The 23,239-nt window shown below is 42.2% G+C and overlaps 1 protein-coding gene and 1 long non-coding RNA gene across 4 annotated transcripts in view; one reads left to right on the top strand and one right to left on the bottom strand.

Moving 5' to 3' along the window:
- FNDC3B (fibronectin type III domain containing 3B) overlaps positions 1 to 18,949 on the bottom strand; it is a 363,872-nt gene extending 344,923 nt beyond the window's left edge. For 2 of the 3 annotated variants that reach the window (XM_045385094.2, XM_005546390.4), the window contains exon 1: positions 17,893 to 17,997. The gene's annotated coding sequence lies outside the window, so the exon portion shown is untranslated. Of the gene's footprint in view, positions 1 to 17,892; positions 17,998 to 18,750 lie in introns of those variants that run through there. The other variant, XM_005546389.4, reaches the window with a different exon arrangement.
- On the top strand, positions 3,403 to 3,613 carry LOC141409649 (uncharacterized). The gene is made up of 2 exons (XR_012430863.1): positions 3,403 to 3,521; positions 3,552 to 3,613. It is a non-coding gene; the product is annotated as an uncharacterized lncRNA (long non-coding RNA).
- Positions 18,950 to 23,239: the final 4,290 nt, after the last annotated feature.

The raw sequence follows: 23,239 nt of genomic DNA, 5'->3' as shown, positions 1-23,239 counted from the left end.
CGTTTAAAAAATAAAAAATAAAAGGTAGATGTTATTTTTCTTCAGCATTAAAGTCTAACACTAGCTCGTTCACTCTCATAGAGCAAGACAGGCTTCAATCCCTATTATCCTTTCCATTCAACTGTGTTTATGTCTAGAAAAAACCTGCCTGTAAAAGTTTCGTTCTTCCCCCAACCACTTTTACTTTTTTGGAGCTAGGCTTCCAATTTACAAGAAGCTGGTGAGGTTTAAGTACCTCTAAAGCAGAGAAACTATTCTATTGATCGACATCTCTGCCAAACATTCTATGTTATTTCAAAGAAAGGTGCATCCAAACAACAACGAGTGGCTAGGATCTCTAGAAATACTTTACGTACTTAACCTGCAAGGCACGGTTCCCCCACAGTGGTGTCTTTACACATGACAGAGATGAAGAACGCTGTCTGCAGTGGTGACCAAGAGATGAAAGGCAGGGCTTGGGAGCCCCACAGCTGCATCCACTAATGTCAAGACCTGATCTCTCTTAAAAAACAGAACAACATCCACAAAGACAGAGAAGGAATGGGAGGGAGTGACTCCCCTTTATTACAACGTTCCTTTGATCTTAGACTTAAGAAAGGAAGCAGAGCTGTCATATATCTATTAAAAAGGGACAACCTCTCTTTAAAGGGGCAGAAAGGAAGAAAAATATTGGTAGAAGTAGCACTTGCAATAACTAAGTACTGCTTGGCATTCAGATGCGCTTTCCCCCACAGGTGCTTTTGATATATGTTATTTCATTTTAGGTCCACACTACCTCACTAAGATAAACGGCTCGAGTATGACATTAAGGATGAGCTGGAAAGCTGTCTCATGAACAGGGACACCCAAGGAGCCAAAGGCATGGTCAAGACAAAACTGATGGCTAATATTCACATATGCTTTTAAAGTAACTGGGAATGTTTTTAAATAATTATCCCATTAAGAAATACATCCAACAATTAAATCTGTCTGTAGTCACAGAATAAAGCAATAAAATAATAAAACAGCAGCAGCTACCACTTACTAATCGCTAATTCAAAACACTATGTTGAGCCAAACAGTCGTAACAAGACACAGAAAGACTGAGCATAAAACACTGAGAGTCCTAAGAAGACACTGAGAGGCTGGGCAATTTAACCAGTGAGAGATGTGCACAGTACAGTCCCAAACTCAGATGTTTCCAGAGCACCAAAATATTAACTCCAAAAATATCAACTCCAAGTTAAGAGAGTAGTTTCCCATATCCCCTCCAATTATGAAAACTGTTTAACCAGCTATTATCTACAGACAAGGGCTCAAGAATACCCAAGAAGCATGGTCTCCTTAAAAATGTTTCCTTTTCGAATGGCGTAAACCCGGGAGGCGGAGCTTGCAGTGAGCTGAGATCCGGCCACTGCACTCCAGCCACGGCGACAGAGCGAGACTCCGTCTCAAAAAAAAAAAAAAAAAAAAGTTTCCCTTTCATCTAATACATCTTGCCATTAAACTTTCTAGAAAATCATTCTATGCTTTCTCATGAAAAACGTTATGAAAGATTATTTCTTGGCTAAAACTGAAACTTACTGAAGATATACAAATACACCAATCTGTGTTAAAAATATATTTTTTTTAAAAAAAAGTCCTTCATTAGTCTGCTAAGCAGGACATCTGACATCAGGCTAGAATCGTCTCTCTATTGGACTTACCGATGACCCAGAGGAAACTAGAATTTAGAAAACCTGCCATCCCACATGAAACATACTGGGAACAAGCTCAGTCACCTTCATCAGTGCCACATCCTTCCCCAGTCATCGCCTGTTCTCCCCTACTCACTCCTACTGCCCCTGCTCCTCACGAAAACAAGGAAGACAAACACGCAATTAGAACGTTAATGGCAAACACTTTGGACCCAAAATCACACTAAATGAAATGAAGCTAAAATAATCTATTAAAGACATTTATTTGAATCCTCTGTTCTTTTTTTGTCAACTAGTATGTCCTCATAGGTTTGAATGAACTCCCGAGGACACTGAACTAATTTAAGAGAACTGCAAAGCGAAACATAAACAGGAAGTGACACTGTTTCCCTGTTTAAATTGAATACAATAAGCAAATGGTAAAAGCTAAAAAGCTATGTTTTCAAATTATTGAGATTGCCACAGGTGTCAATAAGATCTAATTAAAGCTACAGGACAATAATCACATAGCAAATAGGTCCAAAAACAAATAAAACTGGAAATAATTATGTTTCTTCATTAGTGAGGAAATTGTATAGTACATTAAGATATGTATTGCTAAACAAAGCCTGAAATAAAATATAAACCTTAAAAATTGGTATCCATTTCTTCTCCTCCCACCTTGCTTTAAAAGAAAAAAAGGGGCGTTTTTTTAAGATGAACTTCCTAAAAGACTCCAAATTACTGATTTTATAGTAATTTCTTTAAAAATGAGTATAAATACAAAGCAAATTTTGGTGATAGTGGTGAAAGTGTGTGAGGTTAGAGAGAAGAGAGTCCAAGCAATTTTAAAGAAATATAAGGAAATAAAACACTCAAATCCTAAAATTACAATCTATTCCTCCTTTGATAGATGCTTAAAACTGTTCTCTTTACATCTTGAGGTATAATATTGATATTTAAGAAACTATATACTCTTAGGAATTAATTCAGTGCTATGGTGATCTGCATCATGAGGACCCACCACAGCAAGTCCTGAAAGCTGGAAGGAGGCAAAGGCTTCCCTGCCTCCTACTGTAGAGAGAGGGGTCAGGTGGGCAGCCAGCATTAAGGACCACTTCTCTGGAGGTGCTGCCCACCCCCACGCCCCCGTTCGGGGGCATTTTAGCACTTACAGCCTCCCTCCTGAGACAGGAGAGAAAGAAGAAGGTGGTTCTAACAGTCCTCACCATTCTGTGGAAACAATCTCCAGAGAAGCACATAGCTCCTTCTAGACCACAAGGAATATTCCTGTGAAGAAGCCAGGAATGGTTTTTAGGCAACACAGCCTTGGGGGGCTGCATCTTCACTTAGTCTCTTTGTCCACACCACTCCACAAACACAAGGAAAGAAGCAAATCAGGCCGCTCTTCAGAGCCTTGTCCTTAACTCACCTTCAGTGAACTCACTTTCTAAAGATGGAGTCGAGCCCTACATGATTTCTAACAAAGGACGCATTTAGGGTTGCCAGCTACCCAGGTTTAGCCCGGGCCGTCTGGGAAAGCACAAGGCTCCTCTGAATCCTGAGGCCACCTTTAATTAACTGCAGGAGCTGCTTTCTGAGTTCTCAGAGATAGACACCCTCTAGTCCATTGCTCATCCCCTCCCTGTGGCTGCCTTAGGTACAACCTAAACCACCAAACAGCATTAACCTTAAAAGGAGAAAAACAGTATTAGGAATAGAAGGATTTGCTTTCCCAGGTGCAAATTATAGGAATAGCATCTTATTCTTATAAACTTAAATGAAAGCTACTGGGGATGAACAGAACTGTTGTACCAGTGAGTAAAAGGACTCCCTTTCATAGAGTGTTTAGAGTGTCCGAATAAGGTAAAACTTCACTTAGAGTGTCCGAATAAGGTAAAACTTCACTATCGTTTAACCAACTGCCTCAGATTTTTCCCATTCACTCTATTGCGTTTCTTATACATTACTTTCTATGAAGTACACTTTTATTCTCTGGTTTCTTTCATTCTAAGCTTAAGTTGCTACTACAGAGAACAATCTAGGAAAATCTTCCCCTTGGAAAATGTCCAGAATATTATTGTTTCAAAAGAAAATTTTTTTTTTTTTTTTTTTTTTTTGAGACGGAGTCTCGCTCTGTCGCCCAGGCTGGAGTGCAGTGGCGCGATCTCGGCTCACTGCAAGCTCCGCCTCCCGGGTTCACGCCATTCTCCTGCCTCAGCCTCCCGAGTAGCTGGGACTACAGGCGCCCACAACCGCGCCCGGCTAATTTTTTGTATTTTTAGTAGAGACGGGGTTTCACCGTGGTCTCGATCTCCTGACCTTGTGATCCGCCCGCCTCGGCCTCCCAAAGTGCTGGGATTACAGGCGTGAGCCACCGTGCCCGGCCTCAAAAGAAAATTTTAGGGTTTTTTTTGTTTTTTTTTTTTTTGAGGCAGAGTCTAGCCCTGTTGCCCAGGCTGGAGTACAGGGCCATGGCACGATCTCGGCTCACAGCAACCTCCGCCTCCCGGGTTCAAATGATTCTCCTGCCTCAGCCTCCCGAGTAGCTGGGATTACATGTGCCTGCCACCACACCTGGCAAATTTTTGTATTTTTAGTAGAGACGAGTTTCACCATGTTGGTTAGGTGGGTCTCCAACTCCTGACCTCAGGTTATCCACCCACCTCGGCCTCCCAAAGTACTGGGATTACAGGTGTGAGCCACCACACCCAGCCTAGATTTTAGTTTTCTAGACAATAGACTGGTTGAACACGTAGAAGGCATTCAGCTAATATTTAGCCTTCGTATTCAGCCGCCTGGGAACACAGACACTGTGCCAAGTCTAGAGATACAAATAAGATCATGAACCTGAACTACTGAGAAGCCATGAGATACAGCTGAAAAAAGGTTTTAAATCACTCTAAGGGACCCTAGGAAAGTGTTTTAATGTTTTCGAGTATGCCTTCTCATCTTTGATTCACTCAATGAACACTTATGGGGGCACTCAATATGTACCAGCTTCTGTTGTGGACACTGGAAACACCTACAGAAAAACAGAGTATCTTCCAGAATTATTTTTAATGAAAGTGTGTATATAAATGGATAGATGTATACACACACACACAGAATATACATATGGATGGAATACGTATTTACATGAAAGTGCCTGGCAAGTAGTGAGTGCTGGAAAATTGTTGGCCACTATTACTGCATTTTACATCTGCCTTGTGGTCAGAGGGTTTGGAAGTACAGTGCACAAAAGTGTCCTCATTTCTATATAAAACTGCCAATAGCTGGCTATCATTTTACTCTAAGGAATATGATGATTAAAACCTTCAATTTTGCCCTATCTCCTAACTGGAATCCTTTAATCTAAGCACTATTCTCACCTCTTTCCAGCCATTAGATTGAAAACCTTAAAGGGACAGAATACCAAGAGGGCCAACTCCCCAACTCCGAGTTCCCCAAACTTGTCTGATCATATAATTCACCTGAAACACTTAATAAAGATTTCCCAGATCTAAAGAACAAGAGCCCCACAGGCACCGCCCTCTCCAAACACACAGCCCTATAATGTCCCAGGAGATTCTTCTCTTAACAGTCTTTAACTCCCCCTGCAAATAGCTGAGGTCATTCTCCTCAAGTTCTTTCCAAGGCATGCTCTTTGACCCTTTCTCCATGGCTTAGTTTAGCACTAACCAACACTTGGCCAGAATCAACTCTTTCAGCTGAGCCTCCAACAGCTCGGCAAGGCACATTTGGGGGAGGAGAGGGTTTCTGTCCCTTAATATGTCCTTTCTAGAATTTCACTTATAAAAGGATCATTTAAGGCCAGGCGTGGCTCATGCCTGTAATCCCAGCACGTTGGGACGCCAAGGCGGGCGGATCGCTTGAGCCCAGGACTTCCACACCAGCCTGGGTAACATGGCAAGACCCCATCTCTACCAAAAAAAAAAAAAAAAATTAGCTGAGCACCTTGCCGGAGGCTGAGGTAGAAGGATCACTTGAGCCCAGGAGGTGGAGGCTGCAGTAAGCAGAGATCGCACCACTGCACTCCAGCCTGGGCAGCAGAGCCAGACCCTGTCTCAAAAAAAAAAAAAAAGAAAAGAAAAGAAAAAAGAAAAAAGACAAAGATTATTTTTTAAAAGGATCATTTAAAACTACCACAAACCTCTGAAAAGTTACATTATTTTAAAAAATAATTCCCTTAACATAATTTGAACTGACTCCAATAAACAAAACGCATGTAATGGAGGGCCCATATTTTCATGGAACAGAAATACGGCTTTTTATCCGAATTTTCCAAATCAATTCACAATCTAATAGAGACATGAAAAAAGTCATGTATTCTCTGAAGAACATTCATTTCTTTAAAATAGCAATGAATAAAAAGCTAGCTTTGCACTACAGGTGACTCATACCTTTCATCTTCATTTGTTTGATTAAACATTTATTAGTTCCCTACTTGGAGGAAAAAACTCAAGAACATCATGGAAACACAAAAATGCCAAATATAGGCCATGTTCCAAAGAGAGTAGGTTCTTTGGCGGTGATTTATGAGACTTTGATGCACCTATCACCTGGGCAGTATACACTGAAACCAATTTGTAGTCTTTTACCTCTCACCCTCTTCCCAACCTTTCCCCTTGAGTCCCCAAAGTCCACTGTATCATTCTTATTGAAAGGCACTAAGTTTAAATGGTACATTCAAACTGGGGATCCAGCCACGCAGCCATCAAATGAACATTTACTGTGTATCCACGATGAAAAGACCCCAAGTTAAATCAGAAATCATCCCCCTACTCACAAATAAGGGAGACAAGGAGACTATTAGGCAACGATGAAAAAGTCAGGTCTTCTGAAAAGTACAGATAAAGTGCTAGAAGAAATTTAAGAAAATGGTTAAGTTAGGAGAAACCCCGTCTCTACTAAAAAAAATTACAAAATTAGCCAGGTATGGTGGCGCATGCCTGTAATCCCAGCTACTCAGGAGGCTAAGGCAGGAGAATGGCTTGAAACCAGGAAGCGGAGGTTGCGGTGAGCCGAGATCGCGCCATTGCACTCCAGCCTGGGCAACAAGAGCGAAACTCCGTCTCAAAAAAGAAAAAAAAGAAAAGAAAATAAGTTATCTAAAATGACGGCTCTGGAACATAACAAGGATATGCAAAAAAAAAAAAAAAGGGAGATCATTTTCTTTTGAATAGCCCAAAATCATTTAAGAGCATTCTAAAGCAATGTAGTAATTCTTCATATCGCTCCCGGATATGAGGAGACCATGACTCTCAATACCTTTTGATATAGTAATGACCCTACTGCCAGAGAAATTAGTAGGCCACAAAAGTGATAGCTATGGTATGAAAAGCTCATTGAGTGGAGCTGTATCAAGCCATTTATATACACAGCAATATATATACACACACTATATAAAGAGTATATACACTATATATACACACTATACACACACACACACACACACACACACACACACACACAAAAGAAAATATACCCACAGAGGCCGGGCGTGGTAGCTCACGCCTGTAATCCCAGCACTTTGGGCGGCTGAGGCTGGTGGATCACCTGAGGTCGGGAGTTGGAGACCAGCCTGGCCAACATGATGAAATCCTGTCTCTACTAAAAATACAAAAATTAGCCAGGCATGGTGGCACGTGCCCCCAGCTGATCCAAAGGCTGAGGCAAGAGAATCACATGAACCTGGGAGATGGAGGTTTCAGTGAGCCGAGATCATGCCACTGCACTCCAGCCTGGGTGACACAGTGAGACACCATCTCAAAAAAAAAAAAAAGAAAAAGAAAATATACCCACAGAGAATGCACGTACACATTACTATCACACTCTTGTAATCTGACACTGTTTTCCAGGAGTTCCGGAATGAATGGTAAACATTTTGTGGTAGCCAATGGTATGTAATTTTCCTTAAGAACTTACTTGCATTTGAATTTAAATCTTTCCATTAGAATTTTTATCTGACATTTTGAGTATACGTACTTTTCATCTGACGTTTAGGCTTTGGTATCCCAACATTAAATGAAAATCTTGCCCATCTTTTGGTAAATGTGATCCAGCTACACTCAACATCAAATACCTCACAAGAAAAAACAGAGGGAGCAGAACCTACTATGCAATCATTAGATGCTAGAGACAAGTTCAGAGGAATAAAACAAAATATATGTGGTTTCTTCCATTCTATCCCTTTTGTAATTTGGTTTTACAGTCTAAGGAACTAAAGAATTCTAACACCTAATGCATTTCCAACATAAGTAAAGAGATGACTTAGACCATTTCTCTTAAACAGAAATCAAAGTTTTTCCACAGTACTAATGATGTCAAGAATGAATAAAATGTTTAAAGGTTAGGCCGGGCGCGGTGCCTCATGCCTATAATCCCAGCACTTTGGGAGGTAGAGGCAAGCAGACCACCTGAGGTCGGGAGTTCGAGACCAACCTGACCAACATGGAGAAACCCCATCTCTACTAAAAATACAAAATTAGCCGGGGGTGGTGGTGCATGCCTGTAATCTCAGCTACTCATGAGGCTGAGGCAGGAGAATCACTTGAACCCGGGAGGCAGAGGTCGGGGTGAGCCAAGTTCACACCATTGCACTCCACACTGGATAACAAGAGCGAAATTCCGTCTCAAAAAAAAACAATGTTTAAAGGTTAGAAAATGTGACAGGTCCGATTGTACACCTACTCCTGGATTTCTAAATGACTCGCTGTGCTATTCAGGATAGATTATCTTCATGTGCTTACATGGTCTGCAAATATTAATAAACTCCCTGATTCATCTCAATATTAAAATGCCCTTTTTTCCCCTCCAGAGATCTACTTTTAAACATTTTCCTCTTAAATTTAAGTCAGATAATAAAATAAGGAAGCTCTCTGATCTCCAAAAAATGGCCTAGGGAAATCTCCATTTACACTGCAACAGAGAGATGAGGAAAAAATAACTACCTATATACCGGCCTGAAGTAGACCAAGGGGAGTAAACAGGCATATGGAGACTGTGTAGGATACATCTTCAATATTTACTTTGGCATTTTTTAATTGTCATAAGATATACATAACAAAAAATTTACCATTTTCTGTATTCAACTTAGTGGCATTACATACATTCATAATGTTGTACAACCATCGCCACTGTTCATTTCCAGAACTTTTTTTTATCATCCCAAACAGAAATTCTAAACCCATGAAACACTATCTCTCCATTTTCCCTTCCCCCAAGCCCTGGTAATCTCTATTCTACTTTTTGTCTCGATGAATTTACCCATCCTAGTCATCTCATGCCAGTAGATATATACAATACTTAAATTTTTGTGTCTGGCTTATTTCACCTAGCATAATGTTTTCAAGATTCATTCATGTTATGGCATGTATTAGAATTGCCTTTTTACAGCTGAATAACATTCCACTGTACCATAATATTCCAATATATAATATCATATTTTGTTTATTCATCTGTTGATAGACATGGATCATTTCTACCTTTTAAGTATTGTGAATAATGCTGCTATAAACACTGGCTTTTAAGTACCTGAGTCCCTGCTTTCTTTTGCGTACAGGAATAGGAATGGAATTGCTGAATCACATAGTATTTCTATGTGTAAATATTTATGAACTACAAAACTGTTTTCCACAGTAGCTGTATCATTTAACATTCCCAAAAGCAATACACAAGGATTCCAGCTCAATATATTTAAGTGTTCTCTAATTCACTACTTCAGAATAATGTTTACCTCTATTTCTTAATCAGAATTATTTTTCTTGAGATTAAAAAAACCATGATCGAAAAATCAGAAACAGCATCTAAAGACTTTTATTATTTTCTTTCCCATTGAATGATTTAAACAGTAAAAGATATAGAAGGTATAGAATGGGTTTTTTAAAACCTTTAAAATATTAAGAGAAAATGAAGCATAATGTCCTAGAAATACATTAAGTATCCTATACGTACAACTTGTACTGTAAAACTGGTCAAATCTGACCCCTAAGTAGTCACATACTAGAAAACGTCGCATATGAGTAACTGAGTATGAAACATAAAATATCCAGAAATCTTTTAAAAGAAACTTACTCTTGTTACTGGCAAGTTCATACAGTACCTGGAACTAAGCTGCCCAGGAGAATCTTGCTTTAGTAAAAGTAGAGGAGGAGGACATGTAATTTTAGCTTATCTAAATACTAAACTCAGGACTCTCCACAATCCTGCCCAAACACGAAGGCAGAAGAAATGAGCTAAAAGCAATAATGATGTTCTTAAACTTTTAACACCTGCTCTCACCAATCTGCCATCAAATGCTTACACGTGACAAAAGAAGTTAACAAGTAGCAAAACAAATGTCACTAGAAAAACACCAAAACCAATAAATAGGCATAGTTGGAGTCTATTGGTAGAGTGGAGTGGGGTGGGGTGGCGGAGGCAGATACTGTGCTTATTGTTGTGATATATTTTGCAAGCAAATAATATAGTTCTACCCATTGCTGGTAAACTGTTTGTAGTTCACATGATAGCATTGAGTCAATCAACATTTATTTCATGGCAATCCACAGAGAACACTGACTTTCCAGGGGCTTCTGTATCTCTATGAAAAGACCACCAGCAGTCCAGCATCAGTGAATGCATTCTGCACTTTTACACTGCTTTTAAGTAAATTGATTTTTCCCAAGGTGCTTAAAAAGTGGTTTGTTCTTTTAATTAGGTAAATATTCCTCTAAAGATCTATTTAAACTTGATATTTACAGTAAAACCTTTTCATATAGAATAGGCAGCCAAACTTTATCCTAGCCTTGCCTGGATAATTGCAAATCCCTAATTAGTTACATCTAGAACAATGGAGTTATTTTTAATAGAGACCCCTCTTTCATAGGCTATGGGGAATCTTAAATCCCTTAAAAATAAATTAAACCATTATATTTCCTGGGATCTTAGAATCTTCAATTATTTCTAAAACATCCTACCTTTGTTCATGTATAAAGATCACTTTCTAGACAATTATTTCAACAGAAAACTTTTCATAATTGTGAGTTAAGATCATTTAAGTAAGTTTTTATGACTAGTTGGCCTTTATGAAAATCTTTACTACTCTTTCCAGGGTAAAAACAAAGATGTATCCTTAAATTCTAATATAATTTAGAAGGCTTAAAGTCTAACACAGCCTGAAGGTGCTCCAGTTTTAGTATTTCTCAAATTTCAGAAGGTAGCAAAGAATTGAACTTAACCACCATCCAGCCTTAGGAGTTTGGTGGTAGATACTGTTCTCTATACAAGATTCCAAAAACATCAGAACAGAGTAGAATATTCCATTAACAAAGAACCTGGTCTAGATCTCAAAATATGCATTCTGAGTCAATAAACAAGTAACTGAAATGAAATTACATTTTAAGCTCAAAAAGAATCATTTAACACAAGACACACTTTGATACTTACTAGAACCTCAAATAACACTGTGACTCAACACCATTTCTGAAAAATCCCCCACCACCCCACAAAATGGTTATTTGAAGCTGATGAGGTATTTTAATGATATTATAAAAACAAAACAGGGCCGGGCAAGGTGGCTTATACCTATAATCCTAACACTTTGGAAGGCTGAAGCAGGGGTACTGCTTCAAGCCAGAAGTTAGAGACCAGCCTGAGCCACAAAGTGAGACCCTGTCTCTATAAAAATAAAAAAAAATATTAGCCAGGCATGGTGGCGTGAACCTATAGTCCTAGCTATAGCCATACTGGGGAGGCTGAGGTGGAAGGATCACTTGAGCCCAGGAGCTCGAAGCCATAGTGAGCTATGATAGAGCCACTGCACTCCAGCAGCAGTGAAATGCTGTATCTTAAAAAAGGAAAAGAAAAAAAAATTAGAAGGCAATGTCTAAACTGACACTGAGTATTGCCAAGGGCATCAGAAATTCTGATCCAACACTGACAGAACGCTAAACTTGCATATCTTAACCGGGGAGAAACAAAGAAAAATTCAAGAATCGAATATTTTCAAACTGACAAACATCCTCATCTGTATGTAGATGGCTGATCACGACTGTCTATCGATCTTATGTGATTTATACTTGGTGGTTTTAAAAACATTTCTGTCCCCTGATCTTCAATTGGCACCCGACATACCTTCTGTTTCCAAGAACTGGTCCTTGACATTAAACCTGCACCATGAACAAACTCCCCTCCAGGTGAGCTTGTTACTAGGGTCTGGCCTCTCACTGGATATACCTTGCAAAGTGCTCAAGTACCATCAAGTCGTCCTTCCAGTTGGGCCTGTGCTTGTATACCTGCCCCTATCTAGCCACAATAATTCAAGCATTCTCTCCCTCTTTAAAACACATAATGCCATAACCATACTATATATTTTAAGGGAAAATACATATATAAAGGCACTCAGAAACTAAAGTACAAAGCTTCTCCTCAACCACCTAAGTGAATTCTCAACAGCTTTAAGAGTGAGAATTAATTTACTTGAAAATAATGTCTTACCACATAAAAATCCCACTTAATGGATTAACCTCATTAACATGAAGAAAAGGCAATTGTGATTTCTAAAGTGGAAAGGCAGGTAGGTTGCAAAGATTCCCCTACACTGAAAATATGATTCTTTTCCATTCTTAGCTGTAATTGCTGAAAGCTCAAGTAATAGGCTAAGATAACATACAAGGAGTAAAACCTTATGACTCTATCATTCAGTACTGAAAGTTCCTCTAAGAGACTGCACTTCTTCCCCCCACCTCAAAAACAGCCCTGAATCAAGCCTGGCCTGCCCACTTCAGCAACACTAGCCCAGCTAGAGACCAACTTCCCAAAAACACAGATATGGGACAACTTACGTACAGTACAACTTTGGAGAGGTCACAAATCACGTATTCCATTAGGAGTGGGGTGAAAATAAAATACAACATCTAAAGCTTGGACCTTATTTACTGATCACAAAGAGAAAAATAAATCATTTTTCCAACTGTCCAAGCACAATTTGGAGGTCTCTGAAAATGTGCAAAGAAATACCATAGGACCGGCCGGGCGCGGTGGCTCAAGCCTGTAATCCCAGCACTTTGGGAGGCCGAGACGGGCGGATCACGAGGTCAGGAGATCGAGACCATCCTGGCTAATATGGTGAAACCCCGTCTCTACTAAAAAATACAAAAAACTAGCCGGGCGAGGTGGTGGGCGCCTGTAGTCCCAGCTACTCGGGAGGCTGAGGCCGGAGAATGGCGTAAACCCGGGAGGCGGAGCTTGCAGTGAGCTGAGATCCGGCCACTGCACTCCAGCCTGGGCGACAGAGCTAGACTCCGTCTCAAAAAAAAAAAAAAAAAAAAAAAAAAAAAAAAAAAAAAAAGAAAGAAATACCATAGGACCAGCTCAGTTTTAAACTTTGGAATATAATGAACTATGGGGTTTGTATAAGGCTTTGCCAAACACTTTTCAATACACTGACTCATTAATCCCTTGTGACAACCATTTGAAAAGGTATGAGTTAGATCTGTCCTCCTTATATTAAAATGAGGAAACCCAGACTAAGAGAGATTCAAAAGCTTATCAAGGACCCAGCTAGAAAGTAAAGTTATCCCTTGGCAGAGAAGATATTCTGATTTCAAACTGATGCTCAGATGTGGCCCTCAATCTTTGTCCATCATTTAAACATCTTTATTCCTTAAAATTATAGTAAATTTGTCATTTGTATTAAGCACTTGGGGATGTCCTACAAATCAAACCATATGTCATGGGTTAAATCATGTTTCCTATATTTGTCACACTCACTAGGACACTATAATCCTATTTATAACATGGTTCTTATCCTGAAAATAGTACAGTGGTATCTTATCCTTGAAAATAGTACAGTGGTCCCAATGGTCAGGAATGGGTATGAACAGGATGTTTCAGTTATCTGAACAGTCTCAGTAACTGACGCCTTACCTGCAGTTGAATTAACAATTTTCAAAGAGCTGGAAGCAATGTAATTCACATAACACTAAAATAACTTAGAACAATTTTAAGATAATTTACAGACATAGGTCCTTCAGGATATGTCTAAAGATTATGAACTGCAATTATCCCTGGACAGTACTATAACTATGGAAGATACAGTAGATTCAGATATACTTATACTGAACCTAGCAGTTGCCTCTTAAAAATCCTAATAAAAAGAGATTACATTATAATTTGCCTTTTCCTGAGGGTAGTGCACCAAAAAAAAAAGGTATTGGGTTATAGGATATGTATAGATAGAATCCAATCTAGATAAAAGAATGCTTACTTTAACATGAGTTGGAATATTCACCATTCCATACAAAATCAGAAAGTTGTTGAAATTCCTTTTAGCAAATGAAACTCTAAAATTCAATGAATTTAAATTAAATCCACTAATCAGAAAAGTATTTGATCATCTGCATCAAACAGATCTTTCTTACTGTTTTAATCTTACACATATTCTTCCCAATTCATGGATGAATCCAATGTGTTTGATATTTGATTTTTATACTCTGATAGTAAAAGAATAATTTTGATTCTTCAGATTACTTCTGCAGCTACATAAGGAAAAGTGAATAATGGTTTACTGATACTTATGAAGTCATCTGAAAAGAACTGTCCAATGAACGGATGAACATGGGTATGAGAGGATCATTTTTTTCAACTTTCTATTACTGACTTTTCATATTGTTTCCTATTTGTACTCTTTTATTACACTAAAATAACCAACAAGCTCTGACTACTTTTTCAGCAATTCCTATGTACAATTCCTATATTAAAACAAAAAAGAACATGTCATTTAAAGTTTTTCCCACCAGCTTTTTTTTTTTTTTTTTTTTTTTTTTTTTTGAGACAGAGTCTCGCTCTGTCGCCCAGGCTGGAGTGCAGTGGCTCAATCTCGGCTCACTGCAAGCTCCACCTCCCGGGTTCACGCCATTCTCCTGCCTCAGCCTCCTGAGTAGCTGGGACTACAGGCGCCCGCCACCGCGCCCGGCTAATTTTTTGTATTTTTAGTAGAAACGGGGTTTCACCGTGGTCTCGATCTCCTGACCTTGTGATCCGCCCGCCTCGGCCTCCCAAAGTGCTGGGATTACAGGCGTGAGCCACCGCGCCCGGCTTCCCACCAGCTTTAACTATGACATGTAAGCATTGTTTTTAAAACCAAATAGTTAACAAATAATATGCATATTTTATCCACTCTACATAGGAAAGCAAAGTTGAGCTATAGCTAACTCGGTCTTTAAGTTCCATTTAAGGGCTGAATGTAACTTCTGATATCATAGAAGAAAGAAAAATGAACTAAGAGATCTGAAGAGCAGTATGCAGCCTGGACAACACAGTGAGACCTGTCTCTACAAAAAAAAAAATAATAATAATAATAATAATAAATATCCTGGCATGGTAGCGTGCACACCTGTAGTCCCAGCTACTGGAGAGGCTAAGGTGAGAGGATCACTTCAGCCTGGGAAGTGGAGGCTACAGTGAGCCATGATCATGCCACTGCACTCCAGCCTGGGTAACAGAAGGAGACTCTGTCTCAAAGTAAAATAAAGAGCAATATGACCAAGCTACATGTGAAAGATTTGGGAGTCAAAAAGTTCTACACTTTGCTCTCCAGTATGGTAACCACTAGCCACAAGTGGAAATTACAAGTAAATAAAACTTAGGCCGGGTGCGGTGGCTCACGCCTGTAATTCCAGCACTCTGGAAGCCCGAGGCGGGTGGATCACCTGAAGTCAGGAGTTCATGACCGGCCTGGCTAACACGGTGAAAACCCGTCTCTGCTAAAAAATATAAAAATTAGCCGGGCATGGTGGCAGGCGCCTGTAATCCCAGCTACTCGGGAGGCTGAGGCAGGAGAATCGCTTGAACCCGGGAGGCGGAGGCTGCAGTTAGCCGAGATCGCGCCACTGCACTGCAGCCTGGGACACAGAGCGAGAATCCATGTCAACTCGCCAGGCAGAGGTGGCAGTGAGCCGAGATTGCGCCACTGCACTCACTCTAGCCTAGGCGACAGAGCGAGACTCCATTCCAAAAAAAATAATTAAACTGTTGTTTCTCAGTCCACTAGTTACATTTCAAAGACAGTTATATGTGCCTTGTGGCTGCTAAACTGGACAGCACAGACAGAACCATTTCCAACACGTAAGAAAATTCCATTGGATGACACCGTTGGTAGCTACGTGATCTTATGCAAGTTACTTAATTTCTGTAAATCTCAATGCCCTTATTTGTAAAGTGTGCATAACACAACCTAAATCGAAAGACTATTCGAATTTTAATGAGATAATGTATAAAAGCACAGGAATTAGTGCTTAGTACACATCAGATACCCCAGAAAGGAGCTATTAACACAATCCTGTATTAAACTTTCGTCTATAATGGTGACCCTCGACAAGTCACTTTCCCTTCCGGGGCCTCATTTTCCAAACTGACAAGTGTGGGAAATTCTTCTAGTTAGCTTCTAATGAACCTATCAATCAAATGCTACCAGGTTAAATAAAGTATTGAGCAAAAGGAGCACAAACTCCTACTGAGTAAACTGTTACCTAGGCTCCAAGAGCCTAGAGCTTCCTCACAGATCCCAAGCATTCTTCAAGAAACCCCAGAAGACTGGCTCTCCAATATAACCCATCGTCTGATGTGCGCTATTTATAAAGTCTGTCTTAAAAGATTACCGGAATATCTTTCTGAAATTGTGTATACTGTAATTAGAAGCTACAACCTCCTATTTCATGATGAGATCCTGCAGTTTTAACATCTTTTAAATGAACACTATCTTTACAGATGAATTTTTTTTTATCTTAAAGTCATTTAAACCACAACACTTTAAAAGCACGTGAGTTTAAAAACAATTTTGTAATGACTGATTTTTTTTTTTTTAATCAACTACGCCTCATTCTCAGTCAGCCTGTGGGTGCCCCTCTGGTATCTAAACAAAGTGAGAATTGTACCTTCATGGGTGAGGTCCTTTCGCAGGGCCAGAAACATGCCCAAAGACTTTATCCTCGTTAACAGCTGCTCCCAGGGAGCCAGGAAATTTACTGATCCAGTAAATTTCAGAGTCAGCCTCCAATGAGGGGGAACCAAGGGCCCCCACAAAAGGCACAAAACCAGCGCTCCCGGCTGCTATCCACTGTGGGGCGTTGCCCAGGCACCTAGGGTCACAGCTTTAACTTAGGGGTGGAGGAGCAACTCCGGCAGCAGAAATCATTACAGAGCGAAGCAATTTTGCCCAAGGCCTGAAGCCTCAAAAAAAAGTGTTATTCCAGAGCAGATTCCTTTTCTTCCGGGTCTGTCTGCTCCTTCTGACTCTTTGCCCACAACCACCGTGCCTCCCCATTCTCAATGCCCCACCTCCTGCCACATTTATTTAAAAAAAAAAAAAAAGAAGAACAAGGAGGAGGAGAAGAAAAGGAAGGAAGGAAGGAAGGAAGGAAGGAAGGAAGGAAGGAAGGAAGGAAGGAAGGAAGGGAGGGAGGGAGGGAGGGAGGGAGGGAGGGAGAAGGAAGGAAGGAGAGAGAAGGAGAAAGAAAGAAAACGATTTTAAAAAGCATATTCCCTCTCCCTTAGCTTTCCCTAGGAAGGCCTGGAAACTGGAGGAAATTCAAATCAAATTAGTTGCACATTAAAAAATAAACAGACAAGCAATCAGGAGGTGCCCACCCAACAAAAGACCTCACCCGTTCCAAAATATGATTAAGCCTGGGAGGGAAGAGGGGGAGGGGGACTAGAAACCAGCAGGGATGGAGAGATAAACCTGTGGATTTTTGGCCCCAGCGTTGACCCATTGCGGCCAAATTCTAAATTTTGTTTAAAGAAAATGCTGAGTTGAGGAGAAAAGAAAATAAAAAGTTATAACTTTTAAGGAAGTCTGCAAACGGCAATGTCTGAATAAAATGCCATTGCTTCCCTTCGTCTGGGATGGCAGGGTGGGAGCTGAGATTCCAAAAGCTCCAACTCCGACCGCGCACTCCTGGAAGCCTCCCCGCCAAAGGCGCCGCCGGGCGGCGCAGCCCAGTCTCCCGAGACGGCGGGTCCGGGTCCTCTGGCTCCCACGGGACGCCAGGACCCGGACCTCTGGGAAAGTTCGCGGGCACAGCCCGAGGCCCCACTTTCTGCCGAGAGTGACAGGCCCTTCCCACGCCTGCCGGCCCCAGCCCAGCCGCGGGCACCAGACGGTCCGCGCGGCCTCTCCTGGCCGCCTCGGGGAGCAGATTCCGCCCGCCCGCCCCACCCCCGGCCGAGGCGCCCCTCGGGGTGACGGACTGACCGGAGCTCCGCTGGCCCACACACCGGGTCGCCCGCTCCTTCCCGCCGCGCCCCGCTCCCCCGCCCGAGCTTCCAGCCGCCAGGCTCGCCAAGTCCGGCCGCGGCCGCCGGTTACCGCCCCCAGCCCGGGGGGAGCCCGGGGGGCAGGACGGGGAGGGAGGACGTGGCGCGCTCGGAGGTGGCCAGCAGCGGGGCGGGGAGTGTCCCGGAGAGGCCCAGCCGGGGGCGGGGGAGCCAGGCCGGCGCGGGCTCGGGACCCTCCCCGAGAGCATCCCCGGGTTCGAGGCCCCCGACTGCCCCCGCCGGCGCGGAGAGGCGGCCCCAACTTCCAGCCCCACTTCGCACACCCGCCCTCTTTCCTCCACCATATGGAAATCTACAGCCTCAGAAAGTGACACGTCGAAGATTCCTCGGCCTCGCCGCCCGCCCTCCCCCTCCTGGGCAGCGTTCCTGCCGCGGAGATTCCGGGAGGGGGAGCGGATTCCTCGGACAAAATCTGCTGGGAAGGCTGGGGGTGGGGGGAGGCCGCGAGCCACTGCCCCAATTTTTTTTTTTAAGAGGAATCTACCCGTTTCTTTCACTCCTGCAAACCCTGAGGCAGGCAGCACAGGCGGGGAACCCGACCCCAGAAAGGCGGGGGCCGCCCCCTCCCGGGTCCCGTGTTCCCGGGGTGCCCAGGCGAGCGCGGGGCGCCCCAGCACTCCGGCGCCAAGTTTTTGCCGGGAAGCCCAGGGCGCTCCCGGGACAGGGACGCACTTTGGCGGACTCGGCGTCAGGCCGGGGCTTTCCAGTGCACCGGACCCGGCGATTGCGCGTGGGGTCCGGGTCTCCTCCAGTTCCCGGCTCCTGCACGCCTTACCTTCCCTAGGGCTGAAACGCGGGGCTCCGGGCGCACCACACACCGGGTCGCCCACGCCTTCCCAGCCGGCAGCCCAAAGGATTCCTGACGCCCCCTTGCTGCTCCCGCCGCCGCCGCTCTCCTCCTCCTCCAGCCGCCGCCGCCGCCGCCGCCGCTCAAATAACTACCAGGAGGGTTTGATGGGGGATTCCGCCATGTCAATGATGTCGGGACCACATGGGGATTTGGGGCCCGCCCACTACCGTAAACCGCCGAGTATACCTGCCGCCACAATCGCAGGCTCGCAGAAGCTGTTGTCCCCGGCCCTGCCTAGCTAAGCAGAAACTCCTTTTGGTTCAGCCAGACTAAAGAAACCTGACGCTTAGGGAGCTAACAACTCCTGAATGGCGAGGGCTGCCGGTTCTCCAGATCGCCAAAATAATGTAAAGGCAATGTTTACTCAGTGATAATTAAGCCTAAGACTGACTTTTTTTCATTTACACATATATTTCCCTTTTTGTTGTTAACCCCCACAGCAACCTTGTGAGCTATATTACTCGCCTATTTCCCACAGCATTTTGTTCATACAGCTAACATAGTATGAGCAAATTTTATTACACTTAAGTTAAAATCTCTACTTCCTCTTTCTTCCTTTTGTTTTGTATTTTGTTGTTTTGGGGACCGCAGGCACTGGGCAAGCATGAGCCACCACACCCTTTTTTTTTCTGGGGGGGGGAGAGTAGAGAGGGGGGTCTCAATAGGTTGCCCAGGCTGGTCTGGAACTCTGGAACTCAGGTGATCCTCCCGCCTCGGCCTCCCAAAATGTTGAGATTACAGGCGTGAGCCACGTCAGCCAGCCTTATTTCCCAATGCGTTTCTCAAGGATAGAGACTGTTGCTTACTTTTATCTTTGTATCTGTAAAGGACAAGGACCACAATAGGACTCGTTAAATAACTGTTGAGTTTATATTAAGTCAAATGTAATGTATTTCTGTTGTACAGTCTCAAAGAGGTTAACAGACTGCATCCCTTGCCACCCCTCAAATTATTCAGGAGACAAGAGAGCTAAAGTTAGCCTAGAGAAGCCCCTGCCATCCATAGCTGTCCAGGTATTCTGAATATCAGCCTCAACTATTAAGCTACAAAGGAGCATTCAGGGAGTCACCAGAGACAATGTATTACTTTTGTCAACCTAAAAAAAATAATAACAGTACATAATACTCTATTAAGTCTAAAGAACACTGAGAAATAGCTCCTTCCCTTGTACAATTTGCCATTCTTTGGGGGATTTTTTTTTTTTTTCTTGGAAGCAATGGTGAGCCCAGAGAAATGGGGACCTGTCTCCTAAATGGCTTATTTCCTGTGGAGCTCCTCAAAGGGGAACTTGAAGCAATCCTTCTATAACACAACTCCTTCTATAATACAACTCCTTCTATAACACAATTCTGGGTTATAGTCCTGTATGAGAAGGGTGGGGGGAAAGGCAGTAGTTCCTTAGTGCCAATAGCGTACAGTCCAATAGATCTCATTTGCATCCAAATGCCTTCTCTGACTCCGGACTCTTTGGCTTCCTCAGGTGCCATGCCTTCAGCACAGCTCATCACTCATGGCTCCAGAAGGTACCTGTGTCCCTTTGTATGTGCCTTCCGTCTGAAATATACTTCTTCCCTAATTAAGATCATTTACTCCTTCTTGATCTCCGGCTAAGACCACTACCTCATTTCCTCCCTACAGTCTCATACCTCTTTTCCCCACAATCTTACAATCCTTGTCAGTTCTCACATTGCTCTGAAGTTAGTTTTTTGTTTGTTTGTTTTTTGTTTTTTTGTTTTTTGTTTTTGTTTTTGTTTTTTTGAGGCTAGAGAGCAGTAGCACGATAGCAGCTCACTGCATGGTCAAGCTCCTAGGCTCAAGTAATTCTCCCACCTCAGCCTCCCAAGTAGCTGGAACTACAAGTGTGTGCCATCACACCTGGCTAATTTTTTTTTGTTTGTTTTTCAAAGAGACAGGCTCCCACTTTGATGCTGAGGCTGGTCTCAGACTCCTGAACTCAAGCAATCCTCCTGCCCCAAGCTCCCAAAGTGCTGGGATTACAGGCATGAGCCACTGCACCCAGCCTGAAATTATTCTTTATCTCTTCCACTTGACTGAGTTTTGTTCATGTTTGTATCCCTAGTATCAACCTAGAATTCTGCTTCGAATAGAAGACCCCCTTATGTTTGATGAATGAATTAATTGTAAAGTATGCAGAAGAATCTGAATGACTAGGTCAGTGAGCAAACTTCAGAGTGTGAAAGGTCAAATTCAGGTTGAAGGACAAGCTTGGCAGAGGAGGTAAAAGTAGGCAAGAGAAATTTGGAGGACAAATTTATTTATTCCTGTTTCTTCCACTAGATTGAATTTCTTCTTATTAGGAAGAAAAGAAATCAATGTACATATGATGCTTTATAATTTCACATGCATGTTCATATATGATAGTGTTTCATTCATCTTCTTTGCCCTAACACCTAACACCAGTTTTGGCACAGAAAATAAGCCCATTAAATGTTTGCAAAATGAGAGGAAGTATGGTACAGTGGAGAGAGTATAGAATATAATGAGAGAAAAGTCAGTGATGTTGGGCATAAAGTTCTCTGTACCTGAATTTTCTTATTTGTTAAATTGTGATCTTTAATAAACCTCTGGCCAAGGTTGTATAAAAAACTCAAGCACCTGGTACTCAGTAAATAAATATTGGTTACTCCTTGAATTAATGAACAAATGAGTAAATGAATTAATAAAGATATCTTTCTTAAAAGAATTAATAGGACAGAATTGGAAGCTTCAGAGAAGAAGGTGGAATTTGTGATAGAGGGCTCTCACCTACACTTTGAGGGATTTCAATTTAATACAGTGAGAATACTGTGGGATTATTGAGGCATGAAGTAATTGAAATAGGTTTCAAGGTTATCTTAGCAGCAGGATGTAGAACAAGGTTCATGTCAGAGATGCATGCCCTGAACCTACTTTGGAAATGATGAAACTTACACCAGAGTCATGGTTCTGGGAATAGGAAGAAGGACCTCAACCTAAGGCAATGAGTATGACTCTCTGGTGTTGACAACCTGTGTCATCTGCTGCTTTAGGTCCCAAATTATGAAACTGTAGTCATGGGTAAAACTTTGCTCCAAAAGCAGCTTAAGATTTCCTCAAATACAAAAGTTAACATCCAAATGAAGACGCCTAGAAGTTAAGGCCTATAACAAAATACAGAGACTCTTAAACCCATCTATCACCTGTGCAATGTAGGCTGAATCCAATTTTTGAAAAGATTCTTAGTCATACTTCATCTCCAATACTTTATATCAAAAAATGCAACACTAATGAATAGGAAAGATTGAAAGTATTGAAACTAGCATGAAAAGGTCTCAAACAATTCAACTTTTCTGAACACTTCTATAGTCTAAAATGTTTAAATTTGAAACTCTCTCTCAAAGATCACTCTGACCAGTAACACGTAATACCTACAAGACCCAGCTGCATGCTCAGTTTCAATGTCCTTCTTCTGCCTATAGCTCGAGTTGCTAGGTTCCCAACGCAGGCTCAGTTCTGCCCCTACTCTTAAAAACTACTCTTGACCGCCAGGCATGGTGGTTCATGCCTGTAATCCCAGCACTTTGGGAGGCTGAGGCAAGTGGATCACCTGAGGTCAGGAATTCAAGATTAGCCTGGCCAGCATAGTGAAACCCAATCTTTACTAAAAAAAAAAAAAAAAAAAAAAAATTCACCTGGCATGATGGCAGAGGCCTGTAATCCCAGCTACTCGGGAGGCTGAGGCAGGAGAATCATTTGAACCCAGGAGGCAGAGGTTGCAGTGAGCCGAGATGGCACCATTGCACTCCAGCCTGGGCAACAAGAGCGAAACTCCGTCTCAAAAAACAACAACAACAATAACAACAACAACAACCAAAAAAAACAAATACTCTTGACCTTAAATAGAAGGCATTAAGGCATTAACTCTTTGCATCTATTTCTTATTCTAATGTCCTGAGCCAGATCTGATACCAGCTTCAGTATGAACACTGACCATAAGCCAATTCATCTGGTTTTAAAAGCAACACTGCCACTTCACTTAGGCACATTTCTCCGACAATTTAACCAGTCACAACTGTGGTTTTGCCTTCTTTTCTATTGTTCAAGGCAAGATAAGCAAATTTTAGCTCAATATTTTATTTAAAGAAAAATACATTTTAAACAAGGAGATCTGTCCCACAGTTACCAGAACTATTCAGGTAGAAGCTGAATGACTGACAGGGCTCTTAAAAATCACAGGTTGAGCCGGGCACGGTGGCTCAAGCCTGTAATCCCAGCACTTTGGGAGGCTGAGACGGGCGGATCACAAGGTCAGGAGATCGAGACCATCCTGGCTAACACGGTGAAACCCCGTCTCTACTAAAAAAATACAAAAAACTAGCCGGGCGAGGTGGCGGGCGCTTGTGGTCCCAGCTACTCCGGAGGCTGAGGCAGGAGA

Source organism: Macaca fascicularis, chromosome 2 (assembly GCF_037993035.2).
Source record: "Macaca fascicularis isolate 582-1 chromosome 2, T2T-MFA8v1.1".
In the NCBI taxonomy this organism is placed as follows: Eukaryota; Metazoa; Chordata; class Mammalia; order Primates; family Cercopithecidae; genus Macaca; species Macaca fascicularis.
Note: the sequence above shows the minus strand (reverse complement) of the source record. Positions and strands in the feature narration are given on the sequence as shown.